A 14,018-nucleotide genomic window follows, 5' to 3' on the forward strand; every position below is an offset into this window, starting at 1 on the left:
CAAAACTAAGTAATACTGGGAAGGAGAGTGGCAGGTTAGTTGCTTATCTTTCAGAAAGCCCCAGGTAGGTGAATGTGGTAGCACTTCTGTCAGGTGCAGTTCAGTTTCCAAGAGTTTGCTGACACTTTTTTGATTGCTGAAACAGAGACAGATAAACAATTCACGGGATGACCTTTCAAGCAGCTTTGGCCCAATTTCGGTTTGCTCATCTGTTTTTCTCAGCATTCAGCTGCACTGGAAGAATATATAAATGACAAATCAAGTAAATGATCCTGGTGAGTTAAAAGTTATACTTTGAGATAGTGTACTTTTTAAAAATGAAAGTAGTGTGCTTTTGTGGTGGGGAATAGGGACTGAGCCGCAGTTTATCTACACTGACTACGAGCTGCCTGGTATTTTGTTTAAAAACAGCTACATAGGAGGTTGTTCACTCAAACAGAAAGCTATTAATCCCTACTTGGGTGAAAATGATTAGTGCAGGAGAGCATTAATAGTAATAGGGAAATAAAAAAGCCAATTCTTTTAATCTCTGTCAAAATGAGCCCTGTGCAACCCCAATGATAAAAGCTGTCACTTACCTCACTTCCACTTCTCAGTCAAGTGGAATAAAATTTAGAACCACGATTACTCTAGAGGAGTAGTCAGGGATGTGAAGGAATGTTTTCCCATCTACATTGTACTTTCCCACTTGGCTCAATTTTTCTCAAAGTTGATAGAAGGAATTTTATCACATACCTGTGATCTAGAAGGATTGTGTCCTAAGATATGAACATTATCCTAAGAAATAAAGTGCTGTTTACTAACTGTATTTTGGATAGCATTTAACAGCAAAAAGTCAGCAAACTGAGGAGTTCCTGAGCAAGTCAGGTGGAAATATGGGCTATTGATTTTGAACAGCTGTAGGTTTTTCTCAAATGTGCTTATCAATTCCTAATACTTGCTGAATTTCACTTTACTGACCAAGAAAGCATGCTTTGACAAGAAGCAGTTTTGCAAATGATTTCTTTGCCAAGTAGACGGTGATGGATATAACCAAAAACAGTGAGCATGGTGCAGCCTTGCACGGTAGAAGAAGTTCCTTCCATAGTTAAGGAGAACCTTGGCTCTGTGTTTCTGTACTGAACTGGTTTCATATCTGCTCTAATTTCCAAGTCCATTGGTAACTTCTCTGGCTTGGTTTAGCAATTTCCCCTTGTGACTTGATCAAGCATATACTCCAGTACATTACTGCTTGCCAGAGTTCTTCCAGTATTAATAATAGTGCTTGTAGGACACTCCTGGTTTCCTTTCCTAGGCCTATTAGGGCCTATTCTGCTACTATGAAGTTCTGGCAGGGAATGGGGTAAGAACATGGGGCACCTATTTCAGGCATTCATCGTCCAGGGCCCCATTTTATTAATTGGCCATGTGCTTGGGTAAGGACTGACATTTTATTTTCCAGTTACCTGTACAATACCTAACTCAAGCCAGGGTGAGCAAAAATGCAAAACCAGAGAGCTGGAAAGATGCATCTCTCCCATTCGGATGGCTTACAGTTTCCAGCTCCAGCAAGGTCATAGCCAGGGTTTCAGTGTCTGTGCACACCTTCCTGTCTGGTTACAAAATCTAAAATGCTCACCAGTCTCGCTCCTTAAGTTTTCTAAAGATTTAAAATTAGTTAAATCTCTTCTCCTGGAATGCCAGCAGTTCTTTTAGTAAAGAGGAGATGGTCCACCTACCTTTGAATTAAAGATTTTTTTCTTCCTTAGACACATATATATATATATATTTTTATTTCAAGGCATCCCCTGATTTTACTTGCAAGTAGACAAATGTTTGCTTCAGAGCATCAAACTTTCTTCCCTCCCTTTGGAGGGAGTGTGCTGTCGAGTATATAATATTTTCATTTGTGTTCATGTTCTGTATCAATCAATACATTAGAAAGATGGGTGATAAAAACATCTCGCATCTAGCATGTAGTTCAGGTTTCTCATGATGTAATGTCAATCAACCACTTCAGGGTAACCTCTTCTTGTCAGACTGAAAGTTGGAGTGCCAGTTCTGCCGAGGAAACATTGAACTCAGTGACACTAGATCCACTCTGTACAATCTCATCTTTCTTCCATATCAGAGGGTCTTGAGAAGCATCTATAGATCTGGCTTTTTTAGCAAGAGATTGCTGCTGGATGGAAAAGCCTAGGCTTGAATGGAAACTGACATTTGGACATTTCTTTCCACAGTTATGAAGAAATGATGAAGGGACCAAAGGGATGTGATTTCAGACCTCATGGCATCATACTTACAACAACCTAGGCAGGAGGAAAGCAATACGCAAAGCAAACAGTGCTATCTACCTGGCAGTATATCAGAAGATGTCACAGTCCTAGCACTCAGAACTATTAAGAATTCTTTTAATTGCAGGTTGTCTTTCACAGTCTTCTACATTTCAACAAAGCAAGCATCACAACAATTTGAAATGTGCAGATCTATTTCTGCAGACCTTTTACGTGTTTATGAGCTAATTTCTCACTGCCCTGGACAACTGGAAAATCAGAAGTCATTTTTGTGCATGTTATTATGCTCATGCAGAGTCAAGCCTCTAGCATGAAGGTGCTCAAGCCCCATCTTTGGAAATCAGATTTGTGGCACTACTTTTGGCTGCCAATGTTGAATATTCTGTTGTGGATCAGCCTCCACGGATCTGGAGCAATGGTAACATACATTGCCCGTGTGAGCAGAGTACCAAAAGAGGGAAGTTGGACCTCTTTGGTACACACAGTTTTCTTTGGAAACAGTTCTCTTCCAGAGTACTGGTACCACCCAAAGGCCAGCACTGTGGTGCACAGTCCCTCAATGCACTTCAGACAGTCATAGAATCATAGAATCATAGAATCATAGAATCATAGAATGAGCTAGGTTGGAAAAGACCTACAAGATCACCCAGTCCAACCATCCACCTACCACCACCAACCCCACTAAACTATGTCTCCCAACGCTATATCTAAACGTTTCTTGAACACTCTAGGGACGGTGACTCAACCACCCCCCTGGGCAGCCTGTTCCAGCGCCTGACCACTCCCCCAGAAAAGTAGTATTTCCTAATGTCCAGCCTAAATCTCCCCTGGCGCAACTTGAAGCCATTCCCCCTCGTCCTGTCACTAGTTACAAGAGAGAAGAGGCCAACCCCCAGCTCACCACAACCTCCCTTCAGGTAGTTACAGAGAGCAGTGAGGTCTCCCCTGAGCCTCCTCTTCTCCAGACTGAACAATCCCAGCTCCCTCAGCCACTCCTCATAAGGCCTGTGCTCCAGACCCCTCACCAGCTTTGTCGCCCTCCTCTGAACACGCTCCAAGGCCTCAATGTCCTTTTTGCAGTGAGGGGCCCAAAACTGGACACAGTACTCGAGGTGGGGCCTCACTAGGGCTGAGTACAGAGGGAGAATGACTTCCCTACTCCTACTGGCAACACTATTTCTGATACAAGCCAGGATGCCATTGGCCTTCTTGGCCACCTGGGCACACTGCTGGCTCATGCTCAGCTGAGCACCGACTAATACCCCTAGGTCCGTTTCCTCCATACAACTTTCCAGCCACTCTGCCCCAAGCCTGTAGCATTGCCTAGGGTTGTTGCGGCCAAAGTGCAGGACCCGGCACTTGGTCTTGTTGAACCTCATCCCGTTGGCTTCAGCCCAGAGATCCAGCCTGTCCAGATCTCTCTGTAGGGCCTTTCTACCCCCAGGCAGATCGACACTTCCTGCCAGCTTGGTGTCGTCTGCAAACTTACTGAGGGTGCTCTCAATGCCCTCATCCAGGTCATCAATAAAGACATTGAAGAGGACAGGCCCCAGCACCGACCCCTGGGGAACACCACTCATGACTGGTCGCCAGCTGGATTTAACTCCATTAACCACCACTCTCTGGGCCCGGCCCTCCAGCCAGCTCCTTACCCAGCAAAGGGTGTACCTGTCCAAGCCACAGGCTGCCAGTTTCTCCAGGAGAATACTGTGGGAGACAGTGTCAAAGGCTTTGCTGAAGTCTAGGTAGACCACATCAACAGCCTTTCCCTCATCCACCGGATGGGTCACTCGATCATAGAAGGAGATCAGGTTGGTCAAGCAGGACCTGTCCTTCACAAACCCATGCTGGCTAGGCCTGATCCCCTGGTTGTCCTGCAAATGCCGTGTGATCTCCCTCAGGACAATCTGCTCTATAACCTTCCCCAGCACCGAGTTCAGGCTGACAGGCCTGTAGTTCCCCGGATCCTCCTTACGACCCTTCTTGTAGATGGGAGTCACACTGGCAAGTTTCCAGTCTTCTGGGACCTCTCCAGTTGACCAGGAACGCCGATAGATGACGGAAAGCGGCTAGTCAGTGGGCTCTGAGGCTTTGATGTCCTTTAGTACAAGGGGAGACTGGTCTTTTTAAGATAAGACAGTAGTGATTCTAGCAAGCAGAGCTATTTCTACTTGCTCCACAAGTAATCCAGAACTGTTATCACATAGGCAACACCATGTAAGTTACTGTGCCTCACCAGGGTGCAAAAACTGTTGTCAGCCTTGAAAGGAGGACAAATATGCTTGTTCCACAAAGGCATCTAGATAAGTTTAACGAATGAATCCAGAAAAAATAAAATGGCTTATGGGTGAAATAGTTTCATGGATTTTTTATGGTGGTTGTCACTGTAGCTGCGTTTATTCATGCTCTGCCCCAGGCGCAAACACTGCACTGCGTGAGCCCGTGAAGTGTGTACCTAATCAGGAGCAGAAATGCAAGGAGACTTGGACAGCTGCTTGTGCCAATTTGAAAAAGAAGGTGAAGAAACAAGTCTTACACAGCACACAGTGGTGTGTAATATGCTTACAAGCATGTAAGCCTAGAGAAGTGCTGTGTGTTTTAGTTTGCATGAGGTTTTTTAGACTGCTGGTTTATAAACTATGGGACACATCCAGTGTGCTGCTATGCTATTTGCCAAAAGACTTGAAGTAAACAAGGTAAACCCTCTAAAAATTTCAGTTTGGGATGTTTTTTTGAAAGTCTACTCTTGATAAGAAAATATAATTTCTTAATCCACTCCAGAAGGATAGGAGATACAATATTATAAATGGAGGAAAAAAAATGAAATGAAGATTATGCCTCTTCGGTCAATGATTGTCCATCAGTGTAAATTTAGTTTCCTTCTATTACTTAAAGATGTAATGTGACATCTTCAGCAGATTTTGAAAACAAACAAAAAAATCCCTGTTTTTTTCTTAATATTTTTTACTAAAGCATTCTTTTCATTGACTTCAGCAATATTGTATTATGTACTACACTTATGTGTGCCGAGTCCCATGATTAAGAAAATAATGACAGAATAACTTAAATGGAGAAATACTGCCTGGAGGATATTTCTGGGGGGTGAACAGGAAGGAAGGGAAGGAAGAAGGAGACTTGCAAGCTGGTCTCATTTTAAGAATTTAAAACCAGGTAAAAAAATACTTCTAATTTCAAAATACTGAGCAAATCTCAGTATGTAGCTCAATTTCCACTGAAGTTCAACAGGCAATAGTTATTAAAAGTAGTTGTTAAAATGTATTGGCAGCTATTAGTCTCTTCATAGAATATAAATGCTGTTTCAATGGCTAATGCAGTAATTCTAGACCATTAGCATAAAAACAGCAAATGGGTGCTGTTAGATATACTAAGCTACTGCACAAATAATTATTTTGGGTCAAAAATCTTGCTTGTGTAGTCAGATTAGATGATCAGATGACACCTAATCTAAAAAAAAACTTCACAGTTTTTTGAGGTTTTGAAATTTCTTTCCAAACTCTCACAAGCACAGCAAGACCAACCTGTCTGAAACAATGTTTTTCCTACAGCTCTAGGGTATAGCAGCGACCATGTTGGTTATAATCAATGTTAATTACTGCTAAGCATAAGACTTGGTTTCTAAAGTCTGTTGTAGAAGTTGTCCAGACTGTCAGAAGTGTTGTGTACCTTCATCAAACTGACTCCAGAGGCCAGAGCTATGCTTTGTACTGTTAAAGAATAAAACAGAACTGCTGAGCAATGTATGAGCTGGTCCCAGAGAACATCGGTTATGATAGTGAGTGAAGTGGGGAATATCTTTCATTGAATGTGGAACAGGGAGGGCTTTAAGAAGCGGGTGAGAGCTGTGGGCTGTGATGAGAGTTATTTCAGAGCTTGTGTCTGAGAGGCTTTGAGAAGCTGCAAAGAGCAAAGGTGCCAGCTGAGTGCAAGGCAGGAACACTGTCACACTAATTGGTCTATGCGAAGGGTGACTGCACATTGAGTCTGTTGTTCAATGTTGCTTTCCTTTGTCAGAAGTCTCCTGACACTGGACTTTCTGCTTAATCATTTGTTATTTGTTGTTGCTGGCTTAATATTCTCTAGATTTCTTCCTTTTTTTTTACAGACCTAATTCAACCATAAAACTGTGTGAGGAAACCCTGATAATGTGATTCCTGCTCTGTAATACTTAAAATGTTTTAATCAGCTGATCATACAATCAAGTCTTAGGTTCTGTGAATTCTGTGAACGCTTCTCAAAACAAGTGTAATTTCTCCACGAATAAAAGTCATACTTTTTCGTTGACTTTTGCTTTTCTGGTAACTTCAAGAAGCGTGCTGGGAACTTGAGCACACTGGGAGAATGCATCAGAAAAGCACATCAGAAACCTGAAAAGCATTCACAAATGTGCACTCCCTGAACTTCCATCAAAGTCCTTTTTACCTTTACAAAGTCCTTTTGTTCAGTCTTTGATAAAAAGAAGTACGTCTGTTCATTTGTATTTTAAAATTTTAATTTCCAATATGGTATGTTCAGTATTAATATAGTTCTAGCTTTGTTTCAAGCAAGCTTAAAACAATTAAAAAAATCCTTTAATATAAGAATGACTCCTTAAGGACAAAAAGCTGACCTCTGTTGTACCTCAGTATCTGGTAGATTGGGATTTCCTGAAGAAATCTCCACAGAGAAAGATCTTTAAGTGGCATCTGGCAAACTATTTTTCTAATGTGAAAGAGAATATTATACAAAAAGGTTCATTTTTAACATTAGCGCATTTTAAGGATACTCCAAACCTCAGCTGCAGTCCATTGGGATGAAAATATAAGTTGCAGATGGATAATAACTACTCAGCTGGCTCATCAGTCTCATGAGGTAGTGTAGGGCAGACAGTGTTTGACACTTCCATAGAAATCCACTTGTAATTTGTGTGTGGAATACCATTTAAAAACTCTGGAAACACTAGAAAGGTAGAACTCATGATGCTTTAAACTTTCAAGATTTATGTGGGTACATTGATATTCAACAACTGTAGGATTAAAGTGTTGCACAGTAAGTAGCAGTGGCAAATGGATAAAAGAAGAGGCAGCTGCTACTTTGGAGACAGTCAGTCCATCCTCACTGCAGCTGCTCCTGAGGAAGGGGACAAACTTGACTGATGTCTGCAGGCAAGGGGAAAGCATGTGTGGGCCCAGCCGTGGGCAGGCTTGGCCATAGTGTCACTGTGTCTGTACCACAATGGCCTGAAAATGTACTGTCTCCTCAGCACTTCTCTCTAGTGACACCAGCAGGATCCAAAAGAACGGCGTGGAGCTGTGTCAGGGCAGGGTCAAGTGGGTGTTAGGAAAAGGTTCTTCACCAGAGAGTGGTTGGGCACTGGCACAAGGTGCCCAGGGCAGTGGGCGTGGCCTTCTGGAATTCAAGAAGCATTTGGACAGTGCTCTCAGAAATACAGTTTGAATTTTGAGTGCGCCTGTGTGGAGCCAGGAGTTGGACTTGGTGATCCACGTGGGTCCCTTCTGTGATTCTATGATTTCTTACAGCTCTGTGAGCCCACTTTGCTTTGCTGAGTTTTAGCTGTCTGTGGTAGGAATGAAATCGGATGTAACTGTGGCTTGGAGAAGAGAGGTGAAACCGTCCCTGTGGTTATGCGTGGCTGTCTTGATGGTCCCCTTCCTGCTTTGGTCACGGGTCTGAGGGTTGGGAGGTGCTCACCTGAGCATTTGATTCCAGGCTGGGAACAGGAAAGGGTGGAAACTGGCTTATGATTGGAGTCCTTGGAAGAACTGCACTGTTAAAGAGCATGTCTTGATTGGAGGTGCCTCCTGAGCAACAGCACAGTGCTGTTTGCAACTCTTTAACAAGCCACAGAAGGCTAAGAGAAATGAAGGCATAGAATAATTAAGGGGAAATAGTGTCCTTTTACAAGCAAACCAAGTTTGCAACAGCAAATGGAGCAGTTGGTGGGATCACCTATAACTGTCCAAGTATAGGTAATAAAAAATTTACTGTAGTTCTCATTAGTGCAGAAGATACAGTTAGTGATATGATAAGCAATATGAAAAACAAGGACATTTTATGATTAATTTGCAATGGCAGGAAAGTAATTGTAACCACAGAAGTAGGAAGGTACCAGGATTACTGAGTGAACCATCAAAAAGAGCCCCTGTTGGTGTAAAATGGCCATGGTGTTTTATTCCACCTAGTACTCTACTGTGCTAGAACATGCAGGAAAAAGCTGTTACCTAACTTGAACTGCATGTCATAAAAAAGGTGATAAAGAAGCTGGTTCAGATGATGTCTAGCCTGTCTAGCAGTTTACTGTTCCAGAGGTTCAGTGTGCATTTTTGAGCTGCAGCCACCTTTTCCATGAGAGCCACACTGAGCCCTGGCTGTTAAGGTGTAGGACGTGACTGGTGTGTAAAGGTAATCTCCACAAAACTACAGGAACAGCAGTGACTGTCAAAAATGAAGAATTTCTAGGTGCCCTTGTGGCTAACAAAGTGCCAGTGCTGCTTTACCTAATGAAGGGGAGAACCTCAGTGCAGTTGCACCAGCGGAAGGTGCACAAGGGACAACTGTGTATGAAATCTTCCTTTTCAGGTTGGTATATCAATTTTTTGGTCTTTCTATGCCGTCTCAGTACCCCTTTGAATTTTTAAAGATCAAAGGAAGTTTTGCTTAAATGACATCCTATATTTTGTTGCTACACACAACTTGTACTCAAAACATAAGAAGCAGTAAGTTACACCTGAGTTCAGTTTGTCTTCAGAATGGTCAATTCTGTGTTGAAGAAGGTGTTTCATTATATTTGTTTGATTTTATTACATAAAATGAGGCATTTTTATTTCATAGCACCTGATAAAGCACAAATACATGTGGTGTTCTGCAACACAGCAGATTTGTACTATAAACAATATTTTTGTGACTAAAAATATTGGGGCTTTGCTTTTTATGTTTTACTTCAGAAGAGAATGTTCGGTTTTGGTTAAAAATCATAATGCGCATATATAAATATTTTCCTTTTAAGATAAGGTACCATTTTGGAGTGCACTTTTTGTTTGTTTTTGCAATCCAATGTTTAAAAATTTGAGAAGGGCGCTTACATTACATATTTTTTTTCTCTTTATCAAGTCATTTTGCAGTTTCCTTCCTGAGAATTAAGAATAAGTAATTTGATTAGTGCCAGCTTGGTGCATTGCCAGTTAGTATTATGCCTGGAGCTGAATGAGCTGAATGAGCTACTGAGAGCACTACTGTATAAGCTAGTAGCTGGAAGTCTGTGCTTTAGTGCTATGTGAAGCAGGATTGCAAAATGTTATCTGTTAATAATAACTCCACTTAAACAAACTGGTAGAAACTTTATAGATATTTATAGATGTTGTATCAGGATTCTTTTTCTTCTACATGGGCTGAAAAGATGACCTTAATAAAAAAAACTGACTGTGAATTCCAAATGAAATAAAATATGTATAAAAATTTGTAATGCGGGGCCTCATGGGCCTCATATTTAATCCTTTTACAAAGAAAAGGCAAAGACTGACTACAATTGGGTTTATCCAAACTCTTCTGCATATTGCTTATGATTTTCCTAAGCTTTGCAGTAGGCAAAAAGATTATCATGCTTGTGTTGCTCACATATATAATTAGCTAAATTTAGTACAGTATTTGATAAGTATGTGTTAGAAGATGTAAAAACAGTCCTTTAATATTTCCAACATTTAAGATGGAGTCACTCCTAAATTATGATTTTTCATTTCTAAACAGAAATATATTTTATTGTGACTACCTATTGGTAAAGATTATTTTGAATTAGGCTTTTTACTTGCATGTGCAATAGTTGAATTTTTATAAGTATAATTACTGGGTATGAAGTGAATTTAAGCCATCCTTCAGTAGATACATTTATATGATTATTACTGAAATTATAAGGAAAGATGAATTTGGGGCATTTTTTGTTTTGTTTCAATTTTTAATTCCTTACCTGGACATCTTTGGAAGGCTGTGATATGATGTTAGCTGTCAAGACTGTAGACGTGGCTCCATCCAGAAGTATATATAGATAGACTCTGAATATTGTGAATCGAAAGAGTTTCTCAAGACAGGTGTATTAGGACCATCAAAACACACTTTTCAGCATGTGTTTTTGTTTGTTTGTTTGTTTTTGTTTTTGTATGGAATGTTCTGTGTTAACAGAGCCTTTCTTTTTGGTGTTTGATAGTTTGCGTGTAACGTGGGGCACTGATGTTGACTTAGATTCAAGGAGTCAGTAATGATACTGGCAGAGTATCATTAGCGGCAGAGTAATTGGGACTGTCAGAGAGCATCACCCCAGAATTTCTCTGAGGAGATCCGGAAAATAGGGGTAGAACAGGAAATGCTTCATTAGAAACTTTGGCTCTTGTCAAATTATTTCTAAATAATATGAGGGTTTGTGAAGGTCATGGCTGATCTGTCAAATAATTTTCCCTGTAAAAATAGTTTTCTTTGTCCCTACAATAACTCTTTCTGTTATTTTGTAACAAACCTCTAATACTTTTTTCTTTCCAAACACTTGAGATAACATTTTAGCACTGGAATGATTATTTAATTAGAACTAAGTTCCACGATCAGACAATCCAAATGCAGGATTAAAAGGAAGAACAGCTGACAATTCAGTGAATGTGCTTAATTACTGTTTTGCTTTAAAGATATGTATCAACACAGATATTTTCCCTGTTGAGGATGATTATGCAAATAATCTGTACAAAAGGGAAAGTAGAGGACTGTTTTAAATTTACTGTAAAAGCTTATGCATTTCATTGCAAAAACAAATGATATCAAGAAAGACCTGCCAGTGATGTAAAGCGTGCACGTATCCTGACTTGCACGCCCAGCCAAGGTTCTGGAGCCACGGGTACTCAGCCAGATGGGATTTCTGGAATGCTGGTGGAAACAACGCTGTTGGCAAGAAACCATTCTCCATATAGGAGTGATTTCTGTAAACTTCTATGTAGAAGAAAAAAAAAAGCAAGTGCAAAACATTTCAGAAAAACTGTAAAACCGAGGAAACAAATGTCGAGAAATACAGCTGAAGCCAATGATGTTGCACTTAATGTGAAGCATCCCTGATGTCTTTCTGGAACAGAAATAACAACTCATTTAATAACTTTTTGATGTATCTTTTTGTGTCAAATTTGAAGCACAAATGGTACACTCCTAACTGAGTTTTCATTCACTTATGAATTTCTGTTGTAAACAAGGACTAAACAATGGAATATCTATTAAAATATTATTTCTTAAGTATATCAAATACAAATGGTTCATTTTATAGATTGTTACGTTTCACCACCCCTAGGAAAAAAAATGTGGTAAATTGCCACTTAAAATGAAGGACAGTAAGCTTTAGGTCAAATGGATTCCTTTTCAGAACCATCCAGATACTTGTAGTAGTATTGTTCACGCCTTGGGTTTATGCTTCCAGTAGTTTCCTTTAATCACACCAGACATTTTGCTAAATAAGCATATTGGAATAATTTAAGAGTAATTAATGCAAATACTGTTCATGAGCAAAACACTTTAGAAGTGAACATTTTAAGGTGGCATATGTCCTTTTTCGCATGCTGGCTTTTATCATATATATTTAAACAACTATGAAAGAGGCTATATTACAGGCATTTTCTGGTGGACTGGCAGCATCAATGTTGATGACTCTTGAAAAGATGAATTATGTACATTCTTTTAAATGGTGTTAATTGTGATCAAATTGCTTCATATTCTTGGAAGACGTGGGTTTTTTTAATTGATCTTTAAGCCCTTTTTCTTTCTTCCTTTTTATGTGTTTGTTTCTATTTTGTATTTGCACATACCTGTATAAAAATTTGTTTTGCCTGACATTTTGTTGGTGTTGCAGGCAGCAAATGCTGCAATACTGTTACCATTTCATGGATAAATACTGAAAAAAATAGAACAGATTTTTCCTGCCATCTCCTAGAAAATTAATTTCAAAATCAAAAATAAAAATTAATGAATTAATCTGAATAAATCTGGTTCATAAGTCAAGTCCTGGTGGCTTTTTAGCCACTGCATTCTGAATTAATTGTTTTGAATAATATAACTGAAAGAAGGTAGTGAGATGTCAATGATATTCAGATGATCTTACGTTTTGTGTTTTGCATTTTTTTAATTGGAGTGATCCAGCTATGTTAGTGATGCATAAGGTCATGCAGTCTTGGATAAACATTTTTGGGAAGGGGGAAGAACCTATAAGTTTTCTCAGTTTTATTCTTTATTCTGCATCTACTTTTTCTCAATAGCTATGCAAACTAATGTGATGGAGGATAAGATGCTATTTATGAAGAAAAATAGCTAAAGTTTGTCTGAAGTCATCTACTTTAATTTTTTGTTTCTGTTTTCTTTCTATATAAGCTTTGGAAGAATTTTAATTAATTGTAATTGTAGGCCATTGAAACAAGGAGAAGCTTAATATCCTGGTACTTGTTTGCATTGATAAGTTTTATCATCAAGTGAAATTTCGGACTATTATTTGTTTTGAAATGAGATCCAATATTTGTATAGCATTTTGAGGAAATCAGTATCAACATTAATTGATAGTAACCATGTCAACTCCCTTTGTGGATAAAAGTTCAACCTCACATACTTGTATTTTCAGAAAAATAAATTTAGCATGCTACAGTTAGAGCACTAAATGCGATTAGCAGATACTATTGCTGTTTTAAGGTTTTGAGCCAAGTTCTTTTAGGTTTAATCTGCATCCTTCAGTACAATATCAATTAGAATATCTGTTGAAGTACTTATTTTTTAAGTAGCTGCATTTTACAAAATCTACAGGGAAAAGGTGGATCAAAAAGCCCTGAGACTTTTAAACTATGCTTTTCTTGACCCAGTACTTGTACTCGGCTTAGCTTTTCAGCTGGTCCCCTTCTCTTCTGTTTTTTCAAAATGATGCAGAGTAGCATTTTGTTTGTTAGGTGCACTGTCTTCTGTCATGTGGTGACCTTTGGAGTCAAAGCTTTAATGTCCTGTGATCTTCATTACATTTTAGTAGCTTTTGGTTAATAAAATTTTTACCTGAAAATACATGGTTATCATAGAATCATAGAATGGCTTGGGTTGGAAGGGACCTTAATGATCATCTAGTTCCAACCCACTGCTGTGGGCAAAGTTGCTACCCACTAAATCAAGCACTAAATCAAGTTGCTGAGGGCCCCATCCAACCTGGCCATGGAATGCCTCCAGAGATGGGCCATCCATAGCTTCTTTGGGCAGCCTGTGCCAGTGCCTCACTACTCTGTGAGTAAAGAATTTCCACCTAACATCAAACCTAAATCTCCCCTCTTTTAGTTTAAAGCCATTCCCCCTTGGCCTATCACCATCTGCTCCTGTAGAAAGTTAGTCTTCCTCCTGTTTCTAAGAAAACAAACATACTTGTTTCTTACATACTTGTAAGAAAACAAACAGGAGGAAGACCAACTTTCTTTTTGTTTCAGCTGTGCTTCAGTGAGGCACCCAAGCTCTCCCCCTGCACTCAAGTACTGCAGGCTGAGGGCCACAACCCAGTTTCTTCTGCTGTGGGAAGCCACCTGCTTCTCCCTTGGATACCTCTTCAGTGTCATAATAGAGTTTCTGCCTTGTGCCGGGTGCATGTTGGTTGTTTACACTGATGATCATGTGACAGCCACCCTCTTTTTAGCTGTGTTTAACAGAAGAACAGTTTTGTGAGACCTGTTGCTAGAAATCAGTTGGCCAGAC

The 14,018-nt window shown here is 39.8% G+C and overlaps 1 protein-coding gene across 12 annotated transcripts in view; it reads left to right on the forward strand.

Annotated features, from left to right (window-relative positions):
- Positions 1 to 14,018, forward strand: part of CADPS2 (calcium dependent secretion activator 2) — a 318,188-nt gene that overhangs the window by 93,849 nt on the left and 210,321 nt on the right. The gene's annotated exons all lie outside the window — the stretch shown is intronic.

Source organism: Numida meleagris, chromosome 1 (genome assembly GCF_002078875.1).
Source record: "Numida meleagris isolate 19003 breed g44 Domestic line chromosome 1, NumMel1.0, whole genome shotgun sequence".
Classification (NCBI taxonomy): Eukaryota; Metazoa; Chordata; class Aves; order Galliformes; family Numididae; genus Numida; species Numida meleagris.